Source organism: Bos javanicus, chromosome 6, assembly GCF_032452875.1.
Source record: "Bos javanicus breed banteng chromosome 6, ARS-OSU_banteng_1.0, whole genome shotgun sequence".
NCBI classification, from domain to species: Eukaryota; Metazoa; Chordata; class Mammalia; order Artiodactyla; family Bovidae; genus Bos; species Bos javanicus.
In genome coordinates, this window is record NC_083873.1 from 24,025,551 (window position 1) to 24,042,962 (window position 17,412).

General features: G+C 36.8%; 1 protein-coding gene across 2 annotated transcripts in view; it reads left to right on the plus strand.

The window, feature by feature from the left end:
• Positions 1-17,412, plus strand: part of PPP3CA (protein phosphatase 3 catalytic subunit alpha) — a 325,113-nt gene that overhangs the window by 225,875 nt on the left and 81,826 nt on the right. The window lies entirely within an intron of this gene.

Here is a 17,412-nt window from a genome sequence, read left to right on the forward strand (position 1 = left end):
TCCGGAGAAGGCAATGGCACCCCACTCCAGTACTCTTGCCTGGAAGATCACGTGGATGGAGGAGCCTGGAAGGCTGCAGTCCATGGGGTCGCTGAGGGTCATATGTCAGATAGGGTCAGGGTGATTAAATATAGTATTATCCAATAAGCTGATGAGTAGATGTCTCATCCCCATTTTAGAGATGAGAACTCTGAAATCCACTGGGGTTTGGTTACTTGTCCAAAAGTTATGTAATGGCAGTAAAGACAAGATTCCAATCATGTGATCAGTGCTAAAGCTCACATGCTTGACTATAATGCCAACTTCTTCTCAATGCAGTTGACTGGAGGCGAGGCTGGAGAGGAGAGATAGAACCAGATTGTATTGAGAAGCAAGGATATGGTGGTGCCATGATAGGGAATTTGGATTTTGTCATTTAGGCAAAAGGCAACCATTGATTATTTCTGCCCAGAGAAGTGACACGGTGAAAGCAATGCTGTTAAGATCTCAACTTTACAGAAGTGGAAATATAATCTCTCATTTATTAATGATCTGTTTTACATAACACAGAGTAATGAAGCCAAAGTCCTTGCTGGTTTGAGTTTTTTATTTTATTTTTTTTCTTTGAGGACTGACAGCTGTGAGTTATAATGAGCTTCCCAAATTTATCCATGCCTCCTCTCAGTCCATGGAGAGTAGTAAATTGCTCTCATTCTCATGACACATTTAGATCAGGAGAAGCAGTAGGGAGAGGGGTGTGGAGCTGCATCAACGAATTAAAACTAATGTGGGATGATGAGCCTTCAAAAGGAAGATCAGCAATGGTGAAAAGAAAAAATAGCACCCAGGCAGGCATCTCAACCAGAGATGGTGTGACTCAGCTCTTCCCCTGGGCTTCTGCCTACCCAGCTCTGGGGAGCCCTAGTCTCTGCTTTGGCTCAGTGGGGAAGGGAGGCTGGCATTGAGGTGGTCAGTCCACGAAGAGCTGTGGAGATGACACACACGGGAGATCACAGACATGTCTCAGTGTGTCTCACATCATCTGGCCATGATGCCGTGGAACTGCAAAGTGTTCCTCAGACTCAGGGCCACTCTGCTTTATGATTCCTTATTTAAGGTGTTCTTTTGGTTGCATTTCAAGGCATGGTAGTCACATCTGCACCCCTTCTCACATCTTGCCTTTTTAATTGCTATGGGAAGTTCAAAAAGTTATTTAGCAGTAGTCTGCCCTAGATAATACTAGAAAATCCCTTCTGTAATGTGCCTGCCAGCCTCTATTCCATTAAACATTTACTGAGTCCTTCTTTTATGTAGATACAGGGGTATGTGTTAAGACATTCACTCCCTGACCATTGAGGAAGACTGCAATACAGTAATCAAACAATACCATATTTCACCAATTCTAAAATGCAGTCTTTTCATATTCTTACTTCTCTGAAATTTACCGCCCCCCCCATCTCTCAGTCACTAGGCAAACAATAGTCATGATAGAGTTGTCATTACCTGTTCAGGTATGGACTTGGTCAGAACTGTTCATATTGTTTTCTCTGAGTTACTACTTACATTGTTGGAACTGCATCTGTTGAGTCGAATTGCTATTTACACCATCTTCAAAAATATTATTTGACATCAAAACTAAATGCTGTCATGTATAAAGGCACAGAAATAGGACATTGAGGTCCATTAATTGGATGGCATCACCGATTCAATGGACATGAAACTTCAGTGAACTCCAGGAGATGGTGAGGGACAGGGAGGCCTGGTGTGCTGCAATCCATGGGGTCGCAAAGAGTCGGACACGGCTGAGAAACTGAACAGCAACAAGTAGAGAAGAAAATATTCACTATTGGAGGACTGTCTGCACTTTACTATTTTCACACAAAGCCAAATCATATGATTTATGAAACCTGGGAAATAAAGCTTACCGTAACATGCTGAAGCCCAGTTTTCTTACCAGCCCTGGAGACGAGGATTGCCCATCACATACCCAGCAAGACAGTCCAGAAACTAAATCCTGGTTTTAATACTGGAGCACTTCATTAGAGACACGGTATTATGAACACTTTTGATAAACACAGATGATGATATTTGGTGAAAAAACATCAATGACTCTGATGTGAAAAAGGTTTCTGATGAGTCAGTCTAAATGGAAGGAAGATTTAGGAATATATTAATCACTATTTCTCTTATAAAGTATGGAACAAAGAGTTTAAGTGACAAGGAAACATTTTATTTTTTAATTGTTTCATTTAGTAATACACAAAATACCGGTATTTCTTAGAATCAGTGGTATCTTAAGGTCATTGAAGTGTCATAGTATCTGACAATCACAGTGCAATATACTTTTTAATCTTCGGACAGCCCTGCGAGGTGAGCTTCTATTCTTTCCATTTTAGAGATGAGAGTATTGAGGTGACTAGCTCAACATCTTAGAAAACTAATACAGACGATTCTCAACTCACAATGATGATTTTTTTGTTTACGATGAAAGTGATATGTGTTCGGTAGAAACTATACTTCTGACTTTGAAATTTGGTCGTTTCCTGAGTTATTGATGTTTATGATACTCTTCTGATGCTGGGCAGTGAACCACAATTCCCAGTCAGCCGCCTGATCACATGAGTGGACAGTTGATCTACCATTCTGCAGCAATATAGCCATTCTTTTTTTGCTTTCATACAGTATTCAGTAAATTACATGAGATACTTAGCACTTTATTGCACAACTGACTTTGTGTTAGATGATTTCCCCAACTCTAGGCTATTGTTATTGTTCTGAGCACATTTAAGGGAGGTAAGGCTAAGCTCTGATGTTTGGCAGATTAGGTGTATTAAATGCATTTTCAGCTGACATTATTTTCAGCTTGTGATGGGTTTATCAGGATGTAACCCGGGCAGAAGTTGAGGAGGATTTGTAGTGTTAATGGTAGCTGCCACTTAAACCAGGGTTTAAGCTCTTTGCCCAAAGTAAGTTACCTTAAATGAAGAGAATCATTAATCAAAAATGAAGAAAATTAAGGACTTCCCTTGGGGTCCAGGGGTTGAGACTCCTCACTTCCAATGCAGGGGACATGGGTTTGGTCTTTTGTTGAGGAACTAAGGTCTTACATGCTGCACAGAGTGGCCAAAAAGAAGAGAATAAAGGCAGGACACAGGGATGTGAAGAATTAACAAGAGCAACTTGGGGATTTCCCTGGTGGTCCAGTGGCTAAGACTCTGCACTCGCATTGCAGGGGGCCCAGGTTTAATCCCCGGTCAGGGTACCAGATCCCACTTGCTACAACTAAGAGTTCACGTGCCTCAGCTGAAGATCCTGCATGCCACAACTAAGACCCAACATAGCCAAAATTAATTAATTGAAAATTAAATAAAATCTAGTGTTCAAAGTCAGATCTCAGAGGTTTGTTAGGAAATAATAATAAAAAACAGAGTATTTTAAAAAATAGCCACGTGTTGCTTCACTGTTGGCTTAAATATTTCTAGAGTGGGTGAGCACATTATATGACAATAGCAGCAACTCCATTCTGAATGGTTTTCTTATTAGAAGTGAATCTTTTCTTTTTTTTTAATTGAACAAATGGATTTCTTTTTAACTTTTACTTAACCACCTTTATTTTGCCCTCCAAAAAAGAAAAAAAATAAACCAGGTGTCTCATTCATAAAAACACTATCATGTTGCTGTCTGTTTTGCTTCCTGGACCAAATTACCCCTGTTTCTTATAAAACATGTTTTCAAGGCCCAAAGTAAATGTTTATCATATTCCCTTTGGATATTCTACTTTGTGTCTGTGTTTTTTAACATACAGAGTTCAGAGTAACCTGTTTCATTGAGAGTTTCAGCACAGCCATGACACACATTGAGTCTGCAATCAACTAACACTTTCAGGACCTTTTCAAGATAATGGATATAAACCGAGGCTCCCCTTTTCCTGAGTTTCTTTAAGAAGGATTTTCATGTCAACTCTGAGGGCACATAGCCCATCTCTTACTAGGAAAAGTTTGTGACATCTGTGTGTGGAAGGTGGTTCACCATGAAGATTCAGATGCTTGTGGTGGTGGAAGTCCTGTTGACACAGCAGAGAGGTGGCAGCCAGCATGAAGAGCCATCCTCAGTAACTCAGGTCCCACAGTGAGACTGCCTGGGTGTAAATTTCAGCTCTGCTGCATATTAGCTAGGGCAGGTTGCTTAACCTTTCTCCAATCCCTATCTGGAAAATGGTGATTAATTATTGAACCCACCTCCTGTGATAATTTGAAGATTAATTAAACTTAAGCATATAAGATACTTTTGACATATTTTAAGGACTTTTCAGGTGGCTCCGTGGTAAAGAATCCGCCTGCCAATGCAGGATTTGATCCCTGGGTCAGGAAGATCCCCTGGAATAGGAAATGGCAACCCACTCCAGTATTCTTATCTGGAGAATTCCATGGACAGAGGAGCCTGGAGGCTACAGTTCATGGGGTCACAAAAGTCGGACACGACTTAGCGACTGAACAACAACAAGCAGATTTTCCTCTTCTTATAAGGACACCAGTCATACTGGATTAGTGCTCACCCTAATGGAGTATGGTATCACATTAACCTGACATCTGCCAAAACCCTATTTCCAAAGAAAGTCACATTCCTAGGTACCAAGGGTGAGAACATCAACATACTTTTGGGGGACACGATTCACCTTATTATATCTAGTAGCAGAGGAGTTCAAAACAGAAAACCTGGGTGTCCCAGAAGCAAGTAGAAGATAGCAATAGGGAGAGGAGTGTGATGGGTGATCTAAGAACAGGTAATGTTTTGAGATTTAAGCAGGGAATAGGTCCTAGAGGTTTCAATAAATAAATAATGCAGTCCAGATTAAACCTCTGGGCTAAGATAAGGGAAAATAAGATTTTAGGTTCTCCTGGGGGCAAATTTGGACCCACATCCTAGAGGGCCTGCAGTACTGAACTGGTTGCCAAGAGATTAGCTGTAAACCCAAAGCTAGCATTGAGGATCCAGATCACTCATGGAAGTGCCTTTCCTCAAATGTGGAATAAATAACTTCTTGACAACTTGGTGGTGTTAATATAGTTTTAATAGCCGTCATAAAAGCAACATTGTGAATTTTGATTGCCTGGCCAAATTCCAACCTACACAGTTAGATTTTGTTTATTTAAGATGCTTTTGAAGTCTTCTGGAAGGAGAATTGGTTTGTTTTCTGATTGAGACACTTAACTAAGAATTTACTCTATATGACCATTAGGTATTGTCTGCTCTTGAGAGCTTCACTGGTGGATAAATATGAGTTTGTTAGATTCGTAAAATGTTTAATGATACTGTGAATAAAAGGTGCATCATATAGAGGCTTATTATGATTGTCTGTGTCTGTACCATCATTATTTCCAGAATAACCAGTCTTGATTTTCGAAATAGAAAATATGTTTGCAAGTAAGAAGCAGTATGGCTGAAATATTAAGAAACTCATCTCTTTCTGTGTCTTCGTCAAAAAATCTTTTGTAAATATCATATTAATGACAACTGTGGAAAGAGAAACATGGAAAGTCTACTTAACATAGAATTTTCTAATCCTTACAGGAATTTGAATCAACGAAGATTAGATCATCCCCTAAGTGGGATTTTATATAGTTGTTTCGTTTCCAGTTTTCCATGCCTTTCTCACACTTGATCTTTGTATGAAGCCTGCTGCCATCTTCAGAGACATGAGTCATGGTACTTAAGATGTTTTCACCATATTTTGGGCATCACAAGATACAGTAGGAGAAGAGGAGAATCTTGGCATGCACAGTTTTTACATTCTAAGACTTGACCTTTTGCAGTGGTTCGTTACATGTTTTAATTTAGCTTATGCACTAGGCTGACAGACCTCTCAGTATCTGATTTCATTTCGGCATTTTCCTTTCATTAAATATCCTGTATGTGTTTACCTGTGTGTCTGTGTATGTGTGTCTAATATGTGTGTATATTTTCTATGAAAAATAATCTCCATAAAGAGATAGCCAATCCCTTTGGAAGTAAGAAGTGATGAGGTGATGACTTATAGCCAGAAAGAAAAAGAAAGAAAAGCTTTAGATAAACTAAAGAATAAAGTGCCATGTTTTTTTAGGGATTTCTGTCTATACTATAAATGAATCCATCAAAAGTTCTTTACAGATACTAGTTAAAGTGAACATTAAATTATTTCAATGAATTTTCCAGATCTTGCCAACAAATGCTTAAATGAGAACTTAAAACTCTAGCAATAGCAGCAGAATGCCTACAGAAATGGTCTTTGAGTTGAACAAAAGTAGAAGAAATTCAATCTTTTTTTTTTTTCTTTCTTTCTTTTTAGCGCACAAACCCTTGTTTGTGGTTGCCTGGAATATTTATCCCATTGTCATTCCTTTTGATGATAGACTTTGCCCCCCTCCCATCAATAAGAGGGAAGGGTCACATGAGCCAAGAATGGCCGGTCAGCGTTCCCTGCACACAGCACTTGATTCAGGAGTGAGTAGTGCCAGTCAGTTAATCCAGGGCTCAGTTTTGCTGGAAATGGTGGCTCTGCCTCTTAAGTCAGCATGCTGGCTGGACCCGATTTGGAAGATACTTTGAGGGAATCCTAACTTCAGTAACAGAAATTAATGTTTAGAGAGAAACTGATACGAGAGTGAAAGGACAGCTTTGTTTAAGCCCAGATTCATTTGTGCCTGAAGTCAGTGATTATATTTTACTGTATTTTATGGGAGAGTAATGTGCTTAGTAATATTTGTGAATTGCAGAATTTTCCAAGAACTTGGGAGCATATCTTTCATGTGGCTTAAAGGTTCTGTGGTTCCTGTGCCCTCCCACCTGTGTGCTGACAAGCATTGAGACTTCATTGTTGTCTTCGAAGCTTTGATGTAGTCTAATTTTCTGTGTTTTTAAGAAATGTAGAAACTCTTTGTTTCAAATGCATTGTATTTACAAACTGTGGAAAACACTGTGCATCAGTTAATAATTCAGAAACCTGTGACTGTTTACTTGCTTGAATAATGAATGCCAGTTAATGGACTTTATAAATGATGGAAACTCAAAAGCATATAAATGAAAACATGCTACTCAACTCCAATGTAGTCATTTCTGTAGAACTTATATATATGTAATTTCTGTTTTAAATATTTCTGCAGTTATTTTTTTCTGATTCAGTCATGTTGTGGGAAAAAATGATGAATAAGAAAGCAAGGTTCCCCTGCTTGCACTTTTAAAAAACTTTTTATTTTGTATTGGGATAGTTTCAGGTGAACAGCAAAGGGAATCAGCCATACATAAACAGTATCCATTCTACCCCAAACTCCCCTTCTTGCGGTTTGCATCTGTATATGTAAAGTTGGGGCCATCAGCTACTCATTGCGCATGTGTGCACAGTCGCTTCAGCAACTCCATAGGCTGTAGCCCGCCAGGCTCCTCTGTCTATGGGATTCTCCAGGCAAGAATACTGGAGTGGGTTGTCATGCCCTCCTCCAGGGGATCTTCCCAACCCAAGGATTGAACCCGAGTCTCTTACGTCTGCTGCACTGGCATGTGGGTTCTTTACCACTGGTGTCACCTGGGAAGCCCAGCTACTCATTACCTACCCTTAAATAAAAGGTAAATTTTAGTATATGATATCCAGAACTCTTTATCCAGGCTGATGATAGTTATTCTTTACCTTTGAAATATCATTGTAGTCATTTACTGGGGCCATGGGGTCGCTGAGGGTTGGACACAACTGAGCGACTTCACTTTCGCTTTTCACTTTCATGCCTTGGAGAAGGAAATGGCAACCCACTCCAGTGTTCTTGCCTGGAGAATCCCAGGGACGGGGAGCCTGGTGGGCTGCCGTCTGTGGGGTCGCACAGAGTCAGACGCGACTGAAGCGACTTAGCAGCAGCAGCAGAGGGATGGAGGCAGCTTCAATCAAACGAAGCTAAAAATAGCTATCATAGAGAAAAAGAACTTACCTTTCTTTGAGTTACTAATTGTATCAATTGCTACATTATCAGATCTCATCTTCCCAACCGCAGTGCAAGGTAGCTGCTATTGTCCTTATTCTGCATATTAGGAACTTGAGGCTTAGAGAGGTAGCGTGACTTACCAGAGGTAAGGTAGAATATCTCTTGCCCAGATTCCTTCGGTGACTTCTCTTAGGATGAAGTTCAAACTTCTTGACTTGGATGAAAAAACTCTTATTCTCTGAACCTTCATCTTGAAAGCTTCATCTCTTTTCATTCCTTACCTAGACTCCAGGTTTACAGGCCACCTTTTACTTTCTAAAATTTGCCACAAGTTGTTTCTTCTTCTGTGAGTCCTATTCCCTCTTCCTGTTCTTATAATTCTGTATCTAAGTCCTCCTCCCTCTTAAGGTTTCGGCTAACATAGCGCATCCTCCAGGAAACTTCCCCAAGTCTACTGTGCCCACTGTGTGTTGTTCATAAATTCATTCAGCAGATATTTCTTGAGGATCCCCTTTGTACCAAGCACTGTCCAGGGCACTAGGAATATAACAGGGAACAAAGAAGGAAAAGATCTCTTCCTTTATGGCTTTTACTCTAGTGTTATTATTAATAACCTGTTTAGTTCGGTATCCTTCATTAGCTGCATGAAAGCTTTGATTATATCTAAGTTGTTTTGTTGCATTCTTAGGGTCTAACACAGTGGAATATTGTTGAAATGTTGCTGGCTTGAATATTTATCAAATCAGGTCACAGATGAATGACTTTACTTATTATGTCATTTAAAATGGTTCTAATAGAAGTACAAGAATGTTCTATTTGGCCTCTTTTATCTTTTCACACTGTCACTATAACCATAGCAGACCTCGTTGTCTTGTGACTGTATTATTGCAGTGAACCTCTAATTGGAATCAACCTTCTTTCAGTTTTTCTACACCATTGAATTTTCCATACATCTGCCAGAGTTATCTTCTTATATTACTGGAATTGTTCTCCTTCTTCAAACAACACGCTAAAAATCCAAGTCCCTTCATAATCTCATGATGCCTTTCTACTTGAATTTAACTGCTGCTGTTTCACATATACCTTCTGATAAATCCAAATTTTTTTGCAATCCACTTAGTCTGGTTCATTTTCACTTTCCTACCTAAAGATCTCTTTCTCTTATTCTCTCATTCTCAACTTATTACAAATGTTATAGCACTTCCTTCACTTCCCTTCAGTTCAGCCAATCTTCATTTCCATAATCTCTGACTTTTTATAAGGCTTCTGTCTATATTAATAGTGTATTCATAAACAAGTTTCAAGCAGCAGAATCTACCCCATCTCCTGCTTCAACACACACACACACACACACACACACACACACATACAGGGAGGGAGAGAGTGGGAGAAAGAGAGTGAGAAAGAAAGAAACACTACCTGAAACTCCAAGAGATAAAAACAGTAAAAGTATAGCTTATTGTAATAGTGGCCCCTAAAGTTCCTTGTGTCCCCTTCAGCTCTGCAGAACACATCTGAAGCCAGTATGTGACCTCAGCCACCCTGGTCTTTGTACAGTCTTACTCTCAGCAAGGGAAAGGTTGAAGGTGGTCACGATGACAGCACGGCTGAGAAGGAAATCAGTTATTGCCGAAACAGAAGTAAAGGATCATACATACTACACCTGGCTCAGCACATGTTTCAAGCCCAATGTTTCTGGCTTCTAACCACTTCCCAGGAAACATCTGTAGAACACAGAGAGTACCATAGGATTTTTAGCCCCATCTGGTCCCTACTCATGTGTGTAAGTCTTATATCCTAAGTACATTTTATATTTCTTAAGGGAATTAATTGTATTTATGTTCCTTTAGTATAAAGTTATATTTTATATTTATATAAGCTTGTCTTCCTACCAGTGTGAAAGAATAGTGATTGTTTTTTAATTCACGATGAACAACCTATCACAAAGAAGGTACTTACTAAGTCCCTGTTATTTAGTCCTGAATAAAACATCCTCATTTCTGAAGTTAGCTGTTGTTTAGGATTATAAACACTTTGTCCTATCTGACACGTGAACTCTCAGTATAAAGTATCAAAACACCCTAGGCAAAATCAAGTGTTCTTTTGTAAAATGTAGTTGAATTTGTGATGTGACTAATAACAGACATTTCATATTTTAAAAGATAGCCTTAAGTATTAACAACCTTAAAGATTTTGTTTAAAATGTGTTAAACAGGTATATAAAAGGTAGAAGGAGTTCTGGAAATTTAATGAGATAGATCTATAAGGAAATGCAACGTGAAATTATGTGATTTTATAAAGCAAACTTTTCCCTAGTTAAAATCACCTAGTTTAGTAACTCACCAAACACATTATGAACATGTTCTTCATGTTTTTTTTTAATATTTTATCAAAGGAAAGAAAAAGAGTTGATTGATAATTCTGACTGGTCTTTTAGCCATTCAAATATATAACAAACATTCATCATTTCTAATTGATGAAAATTAAACTAAATTTTAAAGTATAGTTACTAATAGATCACAAGCTATGATGAGTTATCAGCAGCTATTTTTTGTTTTCCAAACACCTGCATTAGTTTGTGGTAATCGCTCGGTTTATATGGCATATATAACATGTTAGTAAAACATGATTTTTGCATAATTTAATTAGATACGTGTCATATACTGAAGGAACAAGAAATGTGAGGCATAATTCATGCTCAGATTGGAGACATTCACATGTTTAAAGATACAAAACAATGCAAAGGCTCTATGGATTCTATGATTTCCATCAATTTAGGTAACTGTGACCCCTAATTATATTCATGAAGATTTACAAAATTGACAGTTTTTATCTTTGGAATATAATCAACCCTATAAGAGGAGTCTTCAGTGTGAGGGAAGATTAGGTCTGACAGAAATGTGAAATAACCTAGTACAGGTTTTCAAAAATCTCAATTGATACCCTTTTTGAAAATAAATAAAGCAATCTCATACCCTTTCTTAATGAATTTGAAATTTCAAAATAAAAAAAAATCATTAATAAAAGTAAATGGAAAGTATTTGTAATTGGCTATTTATTTTTAGAAAAACTGTATGTGTTCCTCCCTCTGTTAAGAAATTTGACATGATAAACAGGTAATGAAATGATTTGCCCAGATGGGAGACCTGAGTGTTAAACCCATATTTCTTGATCATGAGTCAGTGCTCAGAAGTTTCAGGATGGAGAGAGAAATACTCTGATGTCAGGAAGACAATGTTTTTTCATACCATTTGTATATGCGTGCCTCCTCAAGTGTACTCTAAATTTCTTGAGACCATTCCTTGCATGCCTTCCATTTCTTCATTGTTCCAGTATAGTCAGCACAAATAAAAAGTACTCAGCCTTTAATGTTGTTTATTTAGCATTTTAATACAGCACTTTAAGGAAATGTTTCATGTTTTATTCATTTTCCCCCCAGATATTCTAGAATATTTGCTTAATGAATGATAAACAAGGAAATGATCAATAGATTAAGGAAAACTAGGTAGAATTAAGATAGGCTTATTGCCTTTGTCAGAATTACTTTACCAGAAATGTTTTTTCTTCACTAATTTTCAAATGAATGTGTTCTAACATGTCTGTGTGGTTCATATATTTTTAATAATTGCTGAATTAAGAATTAAAAGTTCCATTTCCAAATATGCCTCAGATAACAAATAAACATGTTTTTACTCACAAAATGGTATAATGAATAGAATATAATCAATCCTTCTTTCCATCAGGTAATTTAAGTATTATCTGTTAGAAAGAGCACTTACTAGCTTTGTTTACTTACTGCTTCTGCTGCTGCTAAGTCACTTCAGTCGTGTCCAACTCTGTGCAACCCCATAGACGGCAGCCCACCAGGCTCCCCCAACCCTGGGATTCTCCAGGCAAGAACACTGGAGTAGGTTGCTGTTTCCTTCTCCAATGCATGAAAGTGAAAAGTGAAAGTGAAGTCACTCAGTCATGTCTGACTCTTAGCGACCCCATGGACTGCAGCCTACCAGATTCCTCTGCCCATGGGATTTTCCAGGCAAGAGTATTGGAGTGGGGTGCCATTGCCTTCTCCGAGTAGACATAAATAAAGTTGACCACTTCAAAGTCTGTGATAGGTAAAAACCCCTATATGAATATCCCCACTGCCTAAATTGCCAAATTAGTGATGAAAATATGGACTTTAGAATTAAATATCATTAGTTTGCTTTCCCTGAGTTTTAAAAATATTAAAAACAAAGTAATCTTTTACATTGTCAAAATTTGACAGATATCATAACTTAGAAGATTTTTCTTAACTGAGTTTTCCAGAAACCAAAGAAAAGTAGTTTAAAAAAAATCCATTTGGTGAAATACCTTACATTTTTTCTGTTTACTGTGTCACTTTCAGCTTTTAAAACATTACTGCCATTACACAGCCAAGGAACAGAGTGGTCTTGTAAATGAGCTCTGCTAACAAAAGAACATGAGACTAACTGGAAACATGGTGCTGTTGCTGGCTGAAAGATGGGGAATATCACTAAAGCCATTTGGAAATATTCCCACTCTTAGAAAATGGCAATTGTGGAACATGAGACCTAGTCTATTTGATTTCAGCCTTAACATCTTTCAACATATGATAGCATACATTTGGATAAAAAGTGAAAGAAAATAGAACAGTTTTGTGTATGTTTTATTTATGGCTACGTTGACTACAGGTATTTCTACATCAGTCTAAACCGGCAGAGATGTTTCTTAGTAGACAACCCCTGTAATAGTGGCTACATCTACCATTCACCTTGCATCACTGCATTGCATGTGCTACGGCATGTTGAGCTTTTTTATTCATTTATATTGGTTCATTTAATTGAAAAAAGAAAACTTATTTAAAAAAAAAAAAAAGGTCTATTATGAATCCTCTTACAGGTGTGGCATTGGAGAAGGAAATGGTAACTCACTCCAGTATTCTTGCCTGGGATATCCCATGGACAGTGGAGACAATGGAGTGAGCCACAGTTCATGGGGTCGCAAAAGAGTTGGACACGACTTGGCAATAAAACACCACCAACAACATAGATGAGGCATCTGAGGCCTCCTACAAATAGTTACACCAGTAGCAGTTTACAGGGGAAAACAGTCAAAAGCTTAAAGAATTGTAGTAAAAAGAATAGAGTGCAACTGCATAAGAAGATTTGGAAAAGCCCATGCTTTCTTGAGATTGATAAAGCTGATTCAGAGAGAGTTAATAAGAAAGTGATTAACAAAAAAGTTACAGCTTATTGATTAAGCTGTAAACCTGGTATCAGTATTTTAGAAAGTGAAGAGAATAATCTTTCATTTATTAATAAATATATAAATATATGTTATTGAATGAATATACACACAAAACCAAAACTCATGAACAGCAATTATGAAACTGAGCCTCACAGACTGTGTTTTCAACCATTGCATGCTTCTCACCCAGGAAAAAATAACATGTCCAAGAAAAAGCCAGAATTCAAAGTATAATGTGGCCACAGCTCCCAGAAAATTTTAAAAAGCAAAAAACCTTCCAGATATACCACTTTGAAAGAGCCAGGATGGGAATGCTAAGGCATAGACCTCTAACCCTAGGTCTGGTTACTATGATGGGAGCCCGTATTTCAGGATCCTGGAGGGGGTTCATGGAATCTGAAACCTGGTATCAGTATTTCAGAAAGTGAAGAGAACAATCTTTCATTTATCAATAAATATATAAATATATGTTATCAAGTTTAATTATTTGGGGATGAAATTACATCATCTCACAGATGATCCAGTACCTTTGATCATCTGGTAATGACAATCGAGGGTTTACTGAACTACATAATGTGGATAAATCCACATATCAAATAAGCTATAGTTTTCAGGACTGATCAAACTTGGACACATAAACAGAGTCATGACCAAATTTAATTAAATAACCCTGTAAGTATTGTACATATTACTTATTGTTTCTATTTACTAGTATCACAGCCATGACTGTGACTTAAAATAATTCAATAATGTTATTGATCTGTAACAGGCGTGTTGTTAAAATATGAATTTATGCTGAAATAGAAAAATAGTGATAACAGATGGAACAAATTCATTCTTATTCAATAAATTAGGTTATTCCAGTAAATAAAATTTGAAAAAAATCACAATAGTGAGAAGACTCATCTTTAAGGTAAAAAAAAACAAAACAAAACATACATTTCAGTAATCAACTTTTCTGCTGATTAGAATACCTGGTGAATATACCATGGTGCTTAGTTCTTCTGTAAAACAGTTTAAAAATATAGACTCTTCTAGTTTTTTTTCCATCTGATTATAGTTATAACCTGAGATTGAGAGAATTCTTGAAGTATTCATATTTAGTACTGTATTGTTTCTATTGTATTGTCTACTGTAATCTATAGTATACCCCACTCTTGTTTTTTCAGTTGTCCTGTTACATTTCTCATTAACACTGGCTAACAGTTTATCTTTGTAAAACGGTGTCAAAAATATAAAGAAAATGTTTGAAATTATGGCTGCTAATTTACACTACAGTTATTATTGTTTTATATTTAGCTTCATAACTTTTTTTTAATCCTTGAAATGTCACTACTTTGTGAATTTTAATTTGATTTAAAGGCTTTTCATTATTGTTTTATACTATCAAGCCCTGATTAAGAATTCATATTTTGTGCTTTATAAAGTACCTGATAAATGTGTAACATTTGAAAAATAGTATTCATTATGGCAAAAATATTATTTTGAAGTGTACCTCATTGATGAATTAAAACCTTGTTATTTTTTCTTATTCAGTTTATTTTATAGTTAATGAAGATTTCTAGATGTATAGTGAATGCCCTAATGAAACTCACTTTTATCTCAGTAATTGCTTCATTTCAGAAGTTTACACATTCTGCTAATGAACCACACATATTCAGGCTAGCTGGTGTGGATCTGAATTTACCATCCACTAAAGTTACACAAGCCTGGATTGTCAACAGGGGGAAGCAGATATGTGCTTGTGGTGCCCGCTGTGTTTAGTATCTAACAAAACCTCTAAATGTAAGATCATTCTCTCCGAAACTGCAGATTTTGGAACAGAGGAAGTTGTAGCAGATAGAGAATTCAAAAACCAAACCAGTAAATTCAATAGGATAATCTCCTCATGCTGAGAATTATACACAATGTTAGTTCCTTAACATTAGAAAGGGTATTGTCTTGGAAAAATGTGCCTATTATGGAAAAAATATTGGGTTGGATTAAATGAAGCTGAAAGTAGAGTGGACTTCTAATGGTGAAAATTGTTCAGCAACTCAGTAATGTCTTCTCTAAAAGAAAAATTACAATCTGTTAAGTTTTGTGAAAATTGGAAAAACTTGTAGAGGAAGGTATTCTACTTTATACAACCTTCCAAGATGATAAAAGCCAATATTTTGGAGGAACTAAATGATCTTTGTAGAAAAATAAATAGTGAGTCAAGAATTAAAAACACTTGACTTCTAAATCATAATACTGATGCCATTTTGAAATGCCAGTCCATGAAAAAATATTTTCACCTGCACTGTATTATTTGACTGTTTTTGTTGTTTTTAAAAACTCCTCTGTCTCTAGACATCCTAATTTCTATAGGCATTCTTTAACATAGAATTCTATGACATTTTAAAATTTTTGCTTAGCATCAGTAAAAAGTTGACCTATTGATGTTCCTTGAAGGATTTCCTTGGATATAGACAAGTAAACAGGGCCAAATGTGGATATAGACAAGTAAACAGGGCCAAATGTGTGGATCAGAGCATGAATTCAAAGCTTTTCAAAGTAGTTTTATGAGAAAGTATGTATTTTATTTTATCTTACACTTGTTAATGTGTCTCCCACTCAGGATGGAATCTGTAGCAGAGTTCTTTACAAACTCTCACTTGTGTAGCAAGTATACTGGGACTTCATCCTCATATGTTCAGTATGATCTACTTTTTACATTTTTCCAAGATAGCAATTTAGTTGCCAACGTGAATTTAGAAACAATAGAATTCGTTGAAAAATATTTAAATTAAAATATGGGTATACTTTCTTGCAGAATCATTAATTTAGGCATGCGTTCTTCATTACACATATCATACGCATACTTGTTTTGAGCAACTATCCCTTTTCGACAGAGAGCGGCATTTCTCCTAGGAGATGCAAAGCATAGGCTTGATCTTCATTTTGGTTATCTTTCCAACTTGTCCTCCATACTATGAGCTTATTTTCTCAAGAGGCCATTTGTCCTCAATATGCTGGCCATTATCTTCTCTCCTTAGCAGTGTGCTCGTTCTAGGGACTCTTAGACTTGCCCTGTGACTGATTCATTGTCCAGTTTGTAGATCCCAAGAGCTTTCTCAGCTAACTACAAAGAGCCTCTTGTTCCTACCCCAGCTGTTTATTGCTGTTTCTCTTTAGCACTGCTTTGCTGTAATCTACACTGAGAAATGTCTTGAACTTGTTTAATGACTTCCTAACTGGTACACTGACCACTAATCTCCAAATAATTCCTCCTTTATGGTGGGTGGCTTTATACACACACATACACATTTATATTTGTGTTTACATATACATTAACCTCCTAAGTTTGTGATTTCAAGGTTTAATAACTAGCTCTCTAGCAATGATATGAGAAATAAAAGCTATTTCCTTTCCCAAGAAACAAAGACAGAATTTTTCTGTATGTTATTTTGTTTCCCTCTTCAAAATTCCGTGCTCTTCTTCAGAAGACTTAGGTCAAAAATTATTGAGACCACTCGTGTGAGGGTCATTTTCAACAAATTTTCATTTACTGTGGGCTAAGAATCACTAGGGGATGGAAATAGTATTAAAAGGCAATTACTCAAAAGTGATTGTTTGCTTTGGTATTACTTATTAGTTGGTTATTTAGGCATAATTGATGTATTTTCTAATAGTAGATGAGAGAAAAGTAAAAAAAAAAAAAAAAAACATGTAGGCATCACAGGATGTTAGTCCCTCTTGCACTGTTTGGTTTACTGAGGATGTTAGAACAGCCATTCAAAACCACTTCGTCACCTGACTTAGAAAAAGAACCAAGAAGAAGGTAATGACAACCTTCTCAATAACTCAATTCTACTGCTCAGTGTTCATGGTAGTTCTTACTTGTCCAGTATAAAAACAAGCGGAGGACTTATTGCGTCTCACAGGAAAAGTAATCATCATGATGTAGCACATCAGGAATGGATTAGGGTACTAGTGGTCCAGAAAAAACTCATGTTTCTTTTCATTGATGTGTTAATTTCATTAACTGTTGTAACTATACATTTCTTATAGAAACATGTATAAGTCTGGTCATAATCTATTGAAGACATAATATGTATTTTTGTACATTCATTCAGATGGATGGATAATTTCATAGAGATGAGGAGTGCTTTCATCACATGTCCTGTGTTCCTATAATTTTGGTGCTTTTTCAATATAGTAGGGCTTTCAAGCCTGGCCCCTAGTCAAGTTCCTGCCTGCCAGCAGTGTTCCA